The sequence below is a fragment of the Linepithema humile genome, chromosome 7 (genome assembly GCF_040581485.1).
Source record: "Linepithema humile isolate Giens D197 chromosome 7, Lhum_UNIL_v1.0, whole genome shotgun sequence".
NCBI lineage: Eukaryota > Metazoa > Arthropoda > Insecta > Hymenoptera > Formicidae > Linepithema > Linepithema humile.
The window spans coordinates 4490362-4508087 of NC_090134.1; the positions used below are offsets into that span (position 1 = coordinate 4490362).

The window sequence follows — 17726 nt, forward strand, 5'->3', positions numbered from 1 at the left end:
TTCCGTTTCCCTTTAAATCCTAATCCGGTAATATCTTTAGGTCGATATACCGGCATCGGTAATGGAATCGTGCATTCAAATGGACATCGTTTCCCACCGGCGACGGCGGCGGCAGGAGGCAGGTCGCAGCAAGGGACAATGCCGGGGGATGATATTGCCAATATTTGGCTTGATTCTGGTGCGAATGTGCTCGGTTGTGTGCCGAGGGGTGCGCCCGTTCTCGCACCCCCTTGAAACAGAGTTGGGTAGGGCGCGCCGGTGTACGTTAGACGCGCGAGCCGATTACCATTTGAATGTTCCGACCGGCGGTCAGCCTTTGTCAGCCCTCGTGACACTGACCGCACCTACCTATCTATCTAAGGGAGAGATCCACCTATCCCCTCTTAACTGCCCCTTTTTGTCGACGACCGTCTGTTTCACGATGATGCTGCGTCGAAGAAGAAGAGAAATCGTTGAGATCCGTCTACATTTCTACACCTCTTGCTCTCTCTTAATTTTTTTTTCTCGATCATTCCGACATTGGTTGTCAATCGGTGCTTTTCGTCCGAAAGATCGATCGGTGTCGATTTAGCAGAAAAAAAGACATTCGAATCGATCGAATTGGCACAAATAATTCGCTTTTGGAGTCCACGAGAAGGTGGACCCTTCTAATCGATTGAGTCTAAGGGGCGTTCCGTCGACCAGCGCGCTTCTCTTTGTTTCCTCGCGATTTGACATATTTGTCGTTTTGCCGGTATTGTGTCCAAACAGCGACAGATGATGATGACAAAAGCCGGGAAAGGCTAGCGCGGTTTTGTTGGGAAACATCCGGACTGATCCGGGCGAACGACACTCCCATCGTAAGCGTGGATTCGATATCCTAGGAATGTATTTTCAATGTGCCATCGTCAAGTCGCAAACTGAATTTTACTTTTATGAATGTATCGTTAAATGTGCACATTTGAATTTTTCACAACATAAATCACATAATTTTTATCGTTTATTAATATCTTCCCAGCAAGCATTAATGTACATAATTATGGATATTTAAATATATTAATTCTGAAAGAGCGTTCTTCATGTAATCTTAAACATATACATTTTGACAATGTTTATTATTCTTAGCTGATATATATATATATATATTTTTTTTTTTATTAAAAATCAAGGCGCGTTAATACACGTTGTAGAAGGAAATTATTTAGATTTGACGCGGGAAAAGTAGAATTTCTGTTTGCAATTTTCGCAGATAAGTCAACATTAGTTTCCACGGTGCACAGTTCACGACCCTCAATGTAGAATAATGTCTTACACCCTGCGTGACCGATGCGATGAAACGAATAGGGCGGACGAAGCGGCGGTGCGACAGGTGGCCCGTGAAATCAGTGCACGAGCGCGCCGTTTTCCACAACCCTCATTCGATGCGCTTCATTAGGAAATTAAGTGCATAATAATTAGAGTCGGGGTGCCGATAGATGACGTTAAACGCTCTGTCTCTTTTCCTTGTGTTGTCCCGAACGATCTAATGCATCGTATAACCAATTTATCTTCACAATGCGCGATTTAAAATGGTCGTAAAATGAAATACTGCATCTGTTTAACGTTAATTTTAAAAAAATGGAAATATGATTGTTATCATTGCAATCATAGCAACTTACTTTCGAAAACGTATCTGTAGCAATATATTAATAACTAATATAAAAAGATATATCTTTTTAATATAAATAATGAATGTAAAATGTCATCATGACAGATTCTTACTCGCAAAAGAAATAATCTTGCTCATATAAAGCTAAAATTAGTTAAGCAGTGTTATCGTTAAGAAAAAAATTACATTCAACAATACATATCGAAGAATCCGTGCGTGAAATATTTTTCGATAAGTGTAGAAAATTCTGTATACAATACTCGTGCACAATTTGCATACCGATGATCAAGGGGGGTGCTTGCGCGGTTTCGTGTGTCGCGCGGGCGGTGTATTTTAGCATTTCACGTTTGTTTCCATTTAAATGGTAATCGAGTTCATAATGTAATTGTATTCGCCGCGTAAGCCCGGGCTCACCGCAGCGCTACGTCCCGACCATTGTTTGCATTGTTCTCTTCGCGGCGCGAACAATCCGCGCGCGGCGCAGCCTTTCAGCCTCGCGTTTTGGCGAAATCTAAACCCCCGGCCCTTCCTCTCCGCCGCCACCGGCGCCCGATATTTCGTCCCAATGCGAAAACAACGCGTATCTCGCCGACGAATGTCCACCGAATGCTTATTTGATCGAAAATATCCACATCGGCGTAGAGGATTTTTAATCCGTTGCTCCACACGCATGGCATAAAACACGATACTAATTTTCAATTGTAACAATTACGATTTTAACGTAACAATTATGATACATTCTACTTAACGTATTTACATAATGTATTCGAGATTTCTTCTAATTATTTCCAGTTATTTGACTTTTTTAACAATTGTCGTAAAAAATATATTCTTTTGCAGCAAATAATAATTACAAAATGTATATTAATGTAAAAAGATATCTATAATTATAATTTCTAGATTAAAATTACGGAGTTTTTCGCTATGATTATTATTTAAACAATGCAAAATAATAACCGTCATGTTTTTTTTCGCGCAATGCTATTAATGATGATATACGACATTATTTTCGGACGCTGCTTTTTTTCGTCGCTCGGTGACGTGATTTTTTTCACGCAAATTTATAGAGACGGCACAGATCATCGTGTAACGTTAAGCGGCGTTACCTCGCATGGGGAACGAATCGTTAAACAGCTCACGGAGGACTCGCAGAATCCGTCGAGGTGAAACGCGGAGCGACGTCGGTCGGGGGTTGAAACGAGGTATGCAAAGGGGGTTGAGCGTTATTGTAACGCGAGGGATATGCCCGACAACGTAGCGTATACGCATATGTGTGTGCGTGCTCGCGCGCGAATATACGTGTACGTCAGAGTCGTGGTCGCCTTTCTCTCATACATATTCATCAAACGCTAATTAATCATCGCCTGGCACACCCACGGCGAGCCACCCCCTTGGCAGCCCACGAAGCTGGGAAAAAAAATACGAGCGCGGTTACGCAGACACCTCCATATATTACGCGCTACATCCAGATGTCGAAGTGGTCGCTGTGTAGCGAGATTTTTGCGCGGATACGCGGAAAAATCGATAGCAAAAAGATATTTACACTTATTTTTGAAATGTATCAAATGTACTTGCGGGACAAAAACTATTAATGAGCATTGCTTCGTAATTATCAAGCTAAAATATCAATGCCAGCTACAAATTTCCGTCATCAATCCGCAAATTTTAGTAAATAATTTTAGTGAAATATAAATATGCTCTCCGTCACTCCGAATTGATATTTGATTCTTTGACAATTGATTCTTAAAACAGAAATAATTTAAAACGAATCGCCATTGTTAGTAAAACAAAAGAAATTAAATTTAAAGACCTGTCATAAATTTAGCCGACGTTATCTGACGCGAGGAAAGTTAAAATTCAGCGGCGTGGGTAGCAAGATATTGATACCTCGGCATCGAAATGTCACGATCATCCCCACTCGCTCATAAACTCATAAATATCCTCGTGCTGGACGATCAATCTAAATTGTAATTTCGTAATCCCATTAAGCAGACGGCCACCTTCGCACGCACTTGCGGGGTTCTTGCGTCGACCGGCCCTTTTCACGCAGACGGGCCGCGTATAATTAGGTGTCGTTTATTTTACATCTGAAGGCACCGCGCGGTTGGGGTGACGCCGTCACCGCGAGAATATATATATATATGTATATGTATATATTTTGTATATACGTATATGTATACGCCACGGATCTCTGCGCACATATACGTTCAGCCGCGCGGCATGGCAGTGGCTCATAGAACGCTTGACTGCTAATGTGACGCGATCATCGCCACCCAGCCGTCGTCCATTGATATTATACGCGCTGTGGGGATGCCAACACCCTTCTTGTCCTTTTGGTATTTCCTGCCGACCCTGCCTCCGCTCTCCGTAGCACCCTTCCTCGGCCCTCCTCCTCATAGCGGTAGAATAACGCCGCAATTTTCTACGTCACTGTCCGTACATTACGCGATCTCTCGTCCGCGAGATGACGATACGGTCTGATGGTTCATTGACTTATTGATATTGAAGGAACATGTCGTTTTATTCTGATTATTGACGAATAAGATTTTTGACGAAAATTTATTATTAGCTCTTGCGTAAGATATACAGCTAGAACGGCGACAATCAACTTTGGCTTTAATAATCAATTACTGTCATTGGATTGATACTTTTTTGTATACAACTCTTTTTTTATCATTAAATAAATCAATAGTCTCTAAGAGTTTTAATATTCTGCGTCTCAGTAATATTTGACATAAACATTTGATTTCATAAGACACGGCTTTATCTTTATGCGGTTATATCTTAACAAATATTTAATGTCTAGAAATACAAATGTTTATATAGAATGTGAAAGAAATTCACGAACGTAATATAAAAGAAGACAAATGCAATACGACGTGCTCTCAGAATTCCGCGTAATAAAAAGCTTTTCATTTTTTTCCGTTGACACTTGAAATTTCAAGATCCGGGCATGCGAATGCGGCGGGTTCGCAGTTTGCCGAAAAACGGTCCATGTGTTTTGACTGCCGCCATCAAATCGCAACGCGGAGCGGCAGATTGCGAACTGACAAATGAGCGCTGGGACGCGACGCACGGTAGACATATGGCTCTATAAAAAAAGAGAGATATACAAGAGATGGCCTGCAGTAACCATCCAGTCGATCCGAAATTAATGGAGACCAAACACCGCACATTCTGTGTCGCCGCTGTCCCCGCTGTGTGTACACATTGGCGTTTGTCATTATGCTCCTGTTATAATGTGTGTACACACCCCCTTTAGCACAATGGAATGATCTATGGTCGCTCGCGCACTCCTGCGATTCTTTCCGTTTTTGCCCCACCATCGTTATTCAGATCCTTGACACAGCACGTTTTCAAATTTTAGTTAAGAGACTCCGCCCGGATCAAACTTGTATCAATTTGTGTTTGTGAGGGGAAATACACAATTTCAATACACAATCGAAATTCTGTCATTTTTTCGCAGAGAGAAAAAAAGACTTTGTTATATAATTTTTGTTAAGAACGTATGTTCTCCTTTTTTTTCATATCAAGTATGGTGCGCGTATTTAGACATATAATTCGAAGATCTTTCGCAGAAAGAGAGAAAGTTCAGCACCTTACTTGCAGGACGCGCCGGGAAGGGTGAATTTCCGTGTTACGCTTACAATCGTGTAATTCGGCTGCGCCTAAGCGTGCAAACAATAAAATTGGATTTGGCCACCCTTGCCGCGGCGCATACGTAGCGCGTGACTCGGAGGGTGGGTTTTCGGAAGGTGGACAGGCGCACGGCAGGGCCCCGAAGGGAGCCGGGCGGGCTGCAAAGATCAAAGACGCCCCGCAGCAATTCCGCACCTTCTACGTGACATATTACGTGGAAATTGACGTGGACAGGCACGAGTGGCGCGATGTAGTAGCAAACTTTGATCATTTTACCTGTGGGACTTGCTCGCCCGCGGCAGTCGCAATAAGAAATACGATTGTTGCCGATAAATTTGCTCTGCCATTATAATGATGCTATTCGACGACGCGCGCCAATCAATCTCTTTTTGCGACAGCGTACGAAACATTTAAATGTTCTTCGCTTTTCACAAAATACTCATTCAGTCGTGTGCCGATAGATGTAACTTTTGAACGAATTTGTGAAACATTTTTATTTTGCAAAAACTATGTTGAAGATAGAAACATTATATTATTGTTAGTGCTATCGAGGTGCTATATAAGCTAGGTCTAACTTATTTATTGTGAATTTCTTTGCCAAGCTTTGCACAAAATAAGATATTCTATTGTAAAGATAATCTTGTAACAATAGTTGAGAATATCTTTATAATAGGAAGAATGCAGAATTTTTATTTATTGTGTGTAAAAATTGTTTACAGATTACACACAATTTTATTAAATTATCATATTCAATAATGTAATTTTTTAAATTTTATAATTTACACACGTGTTAGAAATTTAGGGATAGCGTTTAAAAAATTCCGATAATAAGTGTGCTTTGATTTTGTTGCTTCATAATAATAATCTCAGCATAAATATCGACAAATACTAATTATTTGTTTGGCGAATAAACAGTAAAAGAATATCACGCGTGTGAATAGGAAATCAAATAAAAGTTTTACCTTGCGAATGACAAGAGATGATTTTTCACGTTCGTTTGCCACGACTTACTTTACACAAACAACTCTAGAAAATACGCGAAGGAATAGTTTCCCTGGTAACGAATAGAAACATTTACGCTGTCTCGCCAAACGCAGAATTATATCGATATTACTTTGACAGAGCTAATTGGTGGAGTGCATTCCATGCTCCATCTTTCAGATATTTTCACGACTTGCGTATCTTTCTACAGTAGATAAAGTTTAAATCTGCTGCGCGAATACATTAAACATATGTAAAGTCTATTTATAGATAATCTATAATTTACGTCAAAATTTAAGATAGAAATCTAAGGACTATTTGACGTAATGGCAAACGTATAAAAAATCTAAATTACAGATACAAAATGTATGAATATATTAATCTGATTTTCCTATGTTGCATAAAATTGTAAATAGAATTCTATTTAATTTTGTGTCAAATTATGAATTATTTAAAATAGATTTAAAAATATTTAAAGTACCGTTACTCGATACTTGTGATCAATTGGTAACAAGCAGAGAGAAAGAGAGAGAAACGCTTATCGATTCTGTTCAGTACCGCTACCTACGTACATTTTAGCTGAAACTACATAGCCTTCCATCCATTTTTCGACACTGCCGGCAAACGATATTGTCGTTTAATCAGATTCGTGTATTACGGAAATACTTATATTGATATAATTTAATACAATTTAATATAAAACATATGCTTTAACGAATTATCTATTCATAAATCTATGCTAATTTAGTTTGCGCGCAATTTCAACTTTATCGACTTTGCCTTCTTATCGATACGAGAAATCTGTTTAAAATCATCTTGCATGATAGCGGCATCTGTACAGACATTTTCACTATAATTTTAAATTGTTTTTAAGATGTAAAGTGTTAATTAAATTTTATAATAAAATAAAAAGTCATATTATGCCAAAAAAAAAAAAAAAAATTAGAAGAACACTTAATCTGTTAATTGAGAAAAATAAGTTAACTCGTCTAACTATGCAAATATTTTTATAATGGATCTTTGGTCACTTTTTTAATTACATGTATAGTCGTTTTTGATCGAGAAATTATTCAATTAACAGATTAATTACATGTAATCACATAAAATTTTGCTTTTTTTAATAAATGAAAGAATTTTACATTAGTTGTGTTATTTATATTATTAATTAATTATAATTATTATTATTTGTAATTTATATTTATAATTATTTTGAGAAAGTGCATTTTATTATAAAATATGTTAAATATTTGATGAGCCTTGTAATTGATTTCTGTCTCTTATTTACGTTTTAGGCTCTCAGATGACTCCGTGACTTGGATTGCTTGGAGATATTTTTTTATCAAAGATACGATTTATCAGATGGTGAGTTTTTCTTTGTGACTAAGATATTATTAGATATAAGATTAGAAATATATGTATATAAAGTGATATAAAGATACATCATAGAAATCATAAATCGTTTATAAAAATTGTATTTATGATACTATTGTATACAATGTGTACATGTATATTGCATACTTTCGATTCTCACAATTTTTTACTGAACCTGCTTACAAGTGAATTGATATTTCGTATTAAAACCGAAAAGAGTTAAAAATTGATAGCAATGAATCTTTTCATTGTACACGTATGTACAACATTGTACATGAAGTATATATCTAGTTGCACGTATTATACAACTAATTAATATTGTTGTTTAATTATGTTTGGCTTGATATGAATCTTTACGTCGCTACACCACGTGTAGGCAAAGCAAGCGGTCTACGTATGAGATGATTTACGGCATGTCGAGATAATCGGCCCGCGAGGCACGTCACATTTCGATAGCGCTTGCGCAAAAAAATATGTTGGCGTGTTTCGGCCAGTCAACGTATTATTAAATATCACGTATTATTTTGCCCTCACGGGGTCAACCGTGATAATGACGTAGTAACTGCTCGTGGGGTCACGTGCACAGGGGTAAGGCATCGCGACGACGAATTTCATTGGTCGACGCCGCCATCGTACCACCCATAAATTTGTGTCGTTATTCTTGTACATTACGATAACAATTGTGTATTTTCACGCCAAGCGATGTTTGCCAGCGGCAACGCGGTGATAACAAACGATAACGGACGCGCCCCATCACTTTCGTCCTCTTTCCTTGTCATCGTCATCGTTGTCGATTGGTAGGGCGCCTCAATAATTGTTCTTAGAACGTCTTTCAGAAACGACAAGGGAGGTTCAACTCAAATCAGAATTTTATAAGAAGTTGAGAAATTAATCTAAATTTAGTTTGCTTAATTAAAATTTTTTTTCCTTAATATTTGATAAATAATACTGTTCATGTCATTTTTAATTATAATTAATATTTATAATCATTTTAAGAATATAGTGGAATGTGTAAAGTATTAAACGCTTTATATAAGTGTACATAAATAAGAAATATAAATTTCCTCATTATTAATTAAATATCAGCGTGACACATAATGCTATTTACTTGATAGAAAAATTATGAATTTAATTACAATAAATAAAATTCAAATATTGAAGCGAATAGAGAGATAACAAAGATGAAGCATATATTTTGAGCATATGTTATTTAAGGGAGATCATGACCTCTCGAAGAAAGACATAATACTTGCTCTGCATCACGCGGAATAATCGAGAAAGCGTTTGATGATATTGACGGTGCCATATTGCGATGGTCCACGTTCCATCAAAACATGTTTTCGTGTTTTTCCATACTTTTATTGAGATCCGACCCACTCCTCTCTCCCCTGCTTTTTGTCTAATAGGAAATCAACACCTCTTTTACGTGGATTTTTGTCTCGATTGAAAGTTACGATGATAGGCTTAGAGACGCTTTTTATAGACAAGATGGTGCGGGATATCATAGCGCGATGATATCCGGGATCAAACGTGAGATAAAATATTTATCTCGTGTTAAAACTTATATCATTGCCCGTTTATATCTGCAGCAAGACGCAAGATAGATTAATAAAATAACTTGCGCCGTTAATTCCAATATATCAGACGATTGTTTTCAAAATTCTATTTAATTATATACTTGGCCAAAATCATAAATTTAAAAGTAGACTCAAAGTTAAAAAATTCTTTCAAAATCGCAATGAAAAATTGCAACGGACGTTTGTATCGTTACTTGAGCACATTTATGCTTTACCATTGCTGTATTATATTTATATCAAGACTCAAAACGATCAAACAGCAATTAGTTTTAGATATCAACTACGTATACGAGTAACGGATGATTCACGAGAGGCGCGAGATGTCGAGAGACTATACTGTTCATTTCTCCCGCCGACGGGGTTCAATGTTCAACTCCGCGCAAGGACGCGGCTGCTGTCGTTGACGGCGACGTCGGCGGCGGCGGAGATACGCGAAAAAATCGACGTGAAAACATTGGCATTTTTGAGTCGGCTTAATGAGTCGTTCAATATGCGGAAAAATGATAAGGCCGAGTCCTTGACAGTTGGCACCTAAGCGAGTCCTGATAAGCGCACGACGCCGACACTACTTTCTCGTATCAATGTGCGATCTTAACCCTGAGAAGTATAAGTGAGCAAATACGCCATTTGCAAAAATTATGTGAAACAGGAAGAGCTGCTTTTTTAAAATGATAATTAAAGTTTGCCGTCAGTATTTGTCGTCATTTGTAATATCAAAAACAGTCTCGTTTCGCGATAATACATCACGCGATTTAAAAGCGTATTAGTTTGACGCTAAAATTTATGATCATAATTTTACGATATTAATTAATGTATTTCATTAAATTTTTTTTTCAAGTATAGCATATGAATTTTCCGAAAGAAAACATCTTTTTTCGTTCGAAATGTAGGCTTTTAAAGCAAAATAATTTTTAAACGTAAAAAAATGATTTCCGACATTTAACGCGTAAAACACTTGAATTCTTTTTTACATAATACCGGAAAATTGAATAATCGAAATGAATTAATTCGATGTCTCCAAATCGCGAATTGACTTTAGTCATCGTGAACTTCGCACCCAACGGAGCGCGCTCGTAATGTACCAGCTTCGTGCACATTTATTCCGCTCGAGTGACGATTCGACTCGGTAATGATTGTGCGCGGCGATTACGCAACGGGGGTAGAAAGACTCGGGAGCTCGCGCACGATAGTTGAGTAAGAGACGAGGTGAAGGTGAGCGGTGAAGCCCGAGAGTAGTAGTAGTAGTAGTAGTAGCGCGCGGCCGCGCCGCGCCGGCCGGCCGCACACGGGGAGGGTAAACTGCAGCTGATCGCTCGCCTCCACCACGGGAGAATACTTAGGATCAACGACCGGAACCGCATCGTGATCTCCGTGGATCGCGAAGCGGGGCAGAAGGCAGAATTTCCCTTTCATCGCGAAGCACCCGGCTCTCGTGTGCTCTCGCTCTCGCGGTTTGTTAGATAACGCGCGCTACTTACAGAGACTAGCGGTTATACATACATTTACGCGCAACGGTGCTGTACTCTACTTTGCGAAAATGAGAATCGGACGGTATATCTTTGTCTTAATTAGAATGGTTAAAAATGAGATGAGGGATGCACAATCGATTCCATAATTAACATTAGATTTAACAGTCGTAGATGCGAGGCAATTAATTAATTACACTGTTATTTTTTATACAAATAAAATTTTATACACACAACAGATTTAAAGTACGAAAGAAATACTAATTGGAACTTTAGTTTGTTTCGTAAAATGGAAAAATTTTTTAAGAAACTTGTTACGGGACGATTGAAATAATAATGTAGACAAACATATCGGTAGAACTCATATATAATGGGATATGTAATTTTTTACATCTCCACCATTGTATTTAAACATCAAGGACAATGGAAGTGGCGATGACGCGAGGTGGCTGAGTTCGATTAGCGGTAGCCACATCAGGGAATACCTCGGGATTCGTGTCGAAATCCTGATTGGTGCTGACTCGTCACGCCGGACTCGCGCACGAGTGTATGCCTACACTGCACAAGGAATACGTAGGCACGGAGTGGGCCTCATAAAAGTAGGTGTGCTAACATGCACGTAGGGGGTTTTACGAGGAAACGTCAAGATCCGTAACCCACTTCGATCGCGACGAAGTGGACGCGTGCAAATGAAGAGAGGGAAAGACTGATCGAGGGGTTCGAGGGGAGGATCAGGTTCTCTGGAATTTGTATGGTCATCGTTTGCGCGGATGAACATTCTCGGAATAATTACGTCGGACACATGGGACGGCTAAATTCTGCCAACTTTCCATTTCAGTGCGAAATCAAAGCTTCGCAAGAATTCATTCGACCTACATTTGTTTCTGATCGACGCGTATCAATAAGTTTTAAGTTTGCGACAGGATTCGAAGCTATATTCTATAACTTAAAAGTTAAAACAAGAGAAATATTGCAAATTAATTACTATAATTAGTGAACGAATTACGCAATTTAAGAAATTGTTTGTTCTAAAATATAGAAATTTCGAATTAAGTCTTTATTTGTGTCAAATAATAGAATTGTATTGTATCTTCAAGTTGGAAGATGTTTAATTTTGGTCCACCAATTTGTTTGATAAATTAGTTTTTTTCTAAAAATAAATTTGTCGATTACACTTTAAGATGTTTTGATGTTATCATGTAAATTGGAAATATCATGGAATATTTGAGGAGATATTTTAGTCACACAAATTAAAGTCAACGAAAAGCTATCTTTAAAAGGAAATGTGACATTACGGTCACGTAGATAAATGATGTATCATGTGTTTATAATTGCATAAATGCTACCGTTTATTTCTTAAATTCAGCTTTTATCCAAAAATTTCTGGAAATTATTGGTCGACGGCCGCATATAATCGCGGGCTATAGATATTGATGCTTTGGGTCAAGGCGTGACGCGATACAAATGCAGACATGAAAAAAACGCGCGATACAAAAGAATAGTGTAGAGTAGACGATTAATCGCATTCAGACTGAGAGTTATCGTGTAACACGGATAAGAGTTATCGGAAGTACGGGACTATTTTATTTTTTATCTGCAAATACCATTGTGCATCTTTACATTTTTCCTTATACAAACACTATACGATGTTATCTGCTTCTGGGGCATAATTTAGTTTGCGATTAATTAGTTACGTTAAAATATCATTATTAACGCAAGATTAATTTATATTATACGCGTATGCAATATACCACAAGATTTTTCATTATTTTATTGCATCATTTAACTGCATTTTGAGCACAGGACACGACAGATAAATTGCGCCAAAATAATTTAATATTAATATAAAAAAATCGTTTGTGTTAAGGGACATCGCGAAGTAAATTAGCAAATCATTTAGCAAATGCATGAATTTATATCTTTATTTTTACATTTTATATTTTTAAAATTTTTATATTCAGTGTTTATGTTGATGAATGTTGCGTATGGTGCTTTGTGTCGCAGATAATTCGTGACGCACGTACATTTCTTTAGCGGAAATCTCGTAAACAAAAGTGTTATTGCATTGTTGATTATGAACGTTCGGAATATTTTAGATTGATATCACATATTATCGATGTATAGGAAAATATAGTATATTATAGAAGAATAACAGAATCGAACGTTATTATTATCAATTATTATTCAGAAGAAATCAGAATAATAAATATGCAGTTGTGTAATGCGACTCTGACACGGATGTGACAGAAATAGCGTTTATCCAACAGGATTTATTAAAGCTTCTTATCATTCATTTATTTTCCGCATTCTTTGCATATTGAAGATTAGCGGATACTTTAATTCTAGTTCTATTACTTTAAACGATATTATTAATACGCGGACGTTTCGTCGTATCGATAGCGCCTCGCGAGAGAATCCCGGAGTATGAGATAAGCGCCCCTCTTTCGTTCTCTTATTTTTTTTCTCCGTAAAGCCGCATTTTCAAATGCGCTGCGACAATAAATCGACGGTAAGCAATTAGATATTGAGATTTCATCATCGTCAGGAGATCAAGTGTGCCGCGTTTGACGTCGACCCGCGATAATTCCGCGGCAATTACGCGTGTTGCGCGATTTCATCTGAGGGAAAGAGGGTGCCGAAGTTCAGAGTTGACGCGTGTTTATCGGTCGACAGGGGGTCTCAGAGTGGCATGCGGGATGGGTGCGGGGAATGGGAGCAACGAGCAATGTGGAAAACAGCAATAACAACGAACCACGCGGACCCCCTGCGACGCCTATCGCTCATTTCCATTGCGTCAGTAGCGTCCAGTAATAACGCGGCTCTCCGGGGGTTATCGCTTTGTATTTTTGCTCTTTTTCACTTTCTTTCGTGTTCTTAATCACGCGAGATGCCTCTCTTTCGCCGGTCGTCAGCGATAACTCGCATGATAAAACCCGCGAGAAGCCGCTTCACAACGGAGACGTCGTATTGCGTCGCCGGGCTCCGTGGGGATTAATCTCGACTTTTGCGCCCCGCGTCGCGACATCCCTTCGTGCGACGCGCCATCATTTGCGCGCATCGATGTCCCTGGAAAGTATTCCTCAGGTTGCATCAGCCATTCGTTTTTGCGAGTCTGAAAGATACATGCGCCACGCATTTTAAACCGGCACAATGAGATTTTGTGATGCGTGATAATAAACGTAGCTATTATAGCTATGCGATAAAAACTGACAAAACTCAAAGTCATTTAGCTCATTCATCTTATTTTTTATTTGTTAAATTATTTAAATCTCTACAATTTTTTGAACGGAATTCAAAATACATAAATTTTAATAAAATTTAAATAAATTTTATCTTTTTTTAAAGAAGTTTTTTTTTCAAAATTATATTTTTTACAGAATTAGAAATTCGATATCATAAATGATTTAATCAAGCGTCGTAATGCAATTTGTCATTCTATTTTATTTCTCCGATTCGATTCAGCATGACTCAGAAAGCTTTTGATATATGTATATACAATATACGATACAAGGAACAGAAAAAGTATCTGATGCAACTTTTACAATATTTCGTTATGTGCATGTAAATTTTAATCGGCCGTAATTTCAGAAAAGTTTATAGTCTAAATAAATGTCAGTTATATTTTTGTTATCAAATGTGACAAGTATTACTCTCCGTCTTATATTTTAATCCTCTTCTTAGATATTCGCATATATACATTTGATGAGCTGCATACATGAGTCATTTGTGAACAAAAAGGCCACGTGTATATCAGTTTGCTGCGATAATATTAATTGTTTACAATGAAAGACTGTTTGCCCCATCGTGTCACGAGATACCGAATCTTCCATAATTTGGCTGATAAGAGTTTATTTTTAACGTGCATTTGAATGGTGAATTCAATCCCATAACAAATAAATTGTGATAGCATTCGGCTGTTAAAATAATTGTGTCGAAAATTAAAATTTGTTTTTAATTAAAAATCTTACAAAGAATGATGACAATGAATATATATTATGAATATAATAATTATGCTGCGTAATAATAGCATTTGTTTACTTGTACAGCTGCGTAGTACTGAAACACATATCAATTTTTCATGGAATTTTTAGGTTTCCAGCACAGTCCGGATAAATTTAGAGATATGCCCATTATTTTATTTTAATTTTAGAAATGTGACAGAAATGGAAATAAAAATTTCACCTTTGACTCTTGCTCGTAATGTGAGCGACAGATTATGCAGCATAAGACAATATAATTAGCAGATATAATCCGTCGGTCCGCATATACGACGTCCTTTGACCTTCCGAAGATTCCATTCGCAAAATGTATATACAAGCGTTAGCATGTGTTGGTACACAAGTTATATTCCATTACATCAGTTGCGCGATTTGTTTTATCCAAACGGAAACTACTGCGATATATCAATCTTCTTGGATACAGTTTTGTAAATATTGTATAAGGAAATATTGATCGGCGAAAATATTTTCTCATCACGACAGATAATGATTCTTCTTACTTGCATTCTTTCTAATGTCAGTGAGACGATATGCATCACACTTATATTATGTAACTGGATCACTTGTTATGCATGCAATCCAGTGACATGTGCTATGAATGCTCTACTAATGCTATGCATGGCTTCACGCACATTGTTGATAACCATTTGAGCCATAATTCATGAACTTTACAATAAGTTTGTAGTGAAATCTTCATTCTATTTTGTTCAGTAAATTATTTTTAAAATTGTTATTTATCTTTATTTTTTAAATCTGTAACTTTTATCTATATGAATTAAATCACACATATTTTCTTATTATGATTTAAACCTGATAAAGAACGTGATTTAAATTACATAACTTAAGTTATACAAATATTCAAAAAGTGTAGGCATTTAAGAGTTAACGATCTTTCTTGCATATTCCTTTTGCATTCATTCTCATCAAGCCATTCCGTTTGTTATTTTTCTCTTTGAATCGCTTTGATTACGACCATTGAGACCGGTCTTTGAGACGGTCATCGAGACGCGGTCTTTAAGAAGGAAATCATAAAATGGATGCAGCGAGCATCGGTCATTCGATCATTTGTAGTATATACGACTGTGTACGCTAATATTAGCAGCGCAACATGGTAACCGCGCATCGAGCTTATTCCTGGCCTAGCAGCCAGCTGCTTGGCTAGCCAGAGTCAAGGTTACGGCATTACTAGCGACTTGTCGATGTTATACTTGTAGATATGCACGCGGTCCTGTATGCATCGATTGCATCGGATTTTCCTTTCTAGATATGCAAGTTTATACGAGACAATTGTTAACAGGAACAGCCTTATCAGTTACAGTAGAATGCGATAAACTATTACTCACACTGTTTTACGAGTATCAAAGATTTGATTCTTTTTCTTGCCATTTGTCATACTTGAATTTTGAGGTTTGAAAGACAACATTGATCAAAAAGTGAGCTACGGAATTATATCTTTTTAATTCGTTCAACTTTTTCACAGCTTGCAATTTTTTGTATTTGGTGTATCTTTTCTATTATTCTAAATGATTTCTACGACTTATAAAACAACAGATTTCTGCAAAACGCGCGACTGTAAAAAGGTCCATAGCAGAGATGCCGTTGCGTCGCGACGGCGGAACGCCGCCGGTGGCCGCAACAACGGCAACCACGACGACGTCGACGACGACGATGTCGACGGCGACCTTGGCCTTCGTTTTCGAACGAAGCACGCGCAAATACTATGCGCTGTCGCCCGAAGCAAATTGCATGTACGAACGTACGTCGCTCCGCGAGCCAACCCACTTCGATTGAAGCGGGCGCGTATGTGGAGCGCGCGCTTGCGGTAAAAGTGACACGACGACGCGTTACGTTACGTGCCCCGTTATGGCATACGCTAGCCTGGCTGCCGACTTATACTTCGTTTATCCACTAACCTAAGGCCAAGGTAGTGGGCACGTTACTTTCACCGATTATGTCGATTCCTCGCGACGTCGACTGTTTTCTCGACGCCCCCCTCGCCCTTCCTATCGTCAGCATACCATATTAGGCACAGATCCTGTTTTTGTTGACTTTATTATTAGAAAGAACTCCTAACTCTTGATTGATTGCCATCCGGCAAAGCAATTCGACAGTGACTTTCACAGATAACATCTGATGTTTGATATCAATTTTATGTTAATTAGATGCTTTTACTGAAATTTATAGCCTACTTTATGCCTGACAAGTTAACAGTGTTATTATATAAATTTGTTATTTAATTTTTAAAAAGTTCTCAACACATTTTGTTAAATTTGAAACTTTGAGCCACTGACACACTGTTAACAAAATTTGACAATTATATTTTTTAATTTTTCATCAAATTTATCCATTTTATAATATTCGTGTATTCTATATTATTATTGAGTATGTAAATCAGAAATATGCTAGCACATCTGTTCTGTAGCATATTAATCTCTTCATTCTTAATTTTCGTATCGATCAGCAGTTGACACTTTTCGAATGTGAGCAAGAAATCTATAGCGGATATTTCTATCCGAATCAAATATTCTGCCATTGACTAATACAATAGAGGCATCGACAATTCACGCCGGATAAAAGGCTCTGGAAACCTTAATAAATTCATTCGCTGGCGCCATGTTTCCATACAATGTCTTGAGAATTACTTTGTGTTCTATCGTTACGCCACATGCCATGCTAAAAAATTATAGATAAAGTAACTAACATCACTTGCGGTTTTAACGCAGAATGCTGCATCGAGTTTATTATCGTCTCCGTTACATAAGTATTTAAATGCAACCACATGTTTTCATGCGTAAGATGATATTTTTTACGGGATATTTAAAAAGATATGATATGCTGTTCAAAGTTGTTCTGCGCTTGGTTTAGTTGAAACAATAATCGTTTTAGCGGTTGTAAAAGATTATACTGCGATTACCCGTCGATAACTGAAATTTTGCGCAGTGCAACAATTTGTTATTATCTGAAGACAATGTTCAGAAAATTGAGTTTCCTTTCTAAATACTAATAAAAAATATCGTTAGCTAAAGCAGTGGGAGTTACGAGTTTTAAAAGATTAATTATTGTTACT

General features: G+C 37.5%; 1 long non-coding RNA gene across 1 annotated transcript in view; it reads left to right on the forward strand.

The window, feature by feature from the left end:
* The window catches only part of LOC137001045 (uncharacterized), a 144799-nt gene that overhangs the window by 58392 nt on the left and 68681 nt on the right, over positions 1-17726 (forward strand). The window contains exon 4 of the long non-coding RNA XR_010891203.1: positions 7540-7609. This is a non-coding gene — a long non-coding RNA (uncharacterized lncRNA). The remainder of the gene's footprint in view (positions 1-7539; positions 7610-17726) is intronic.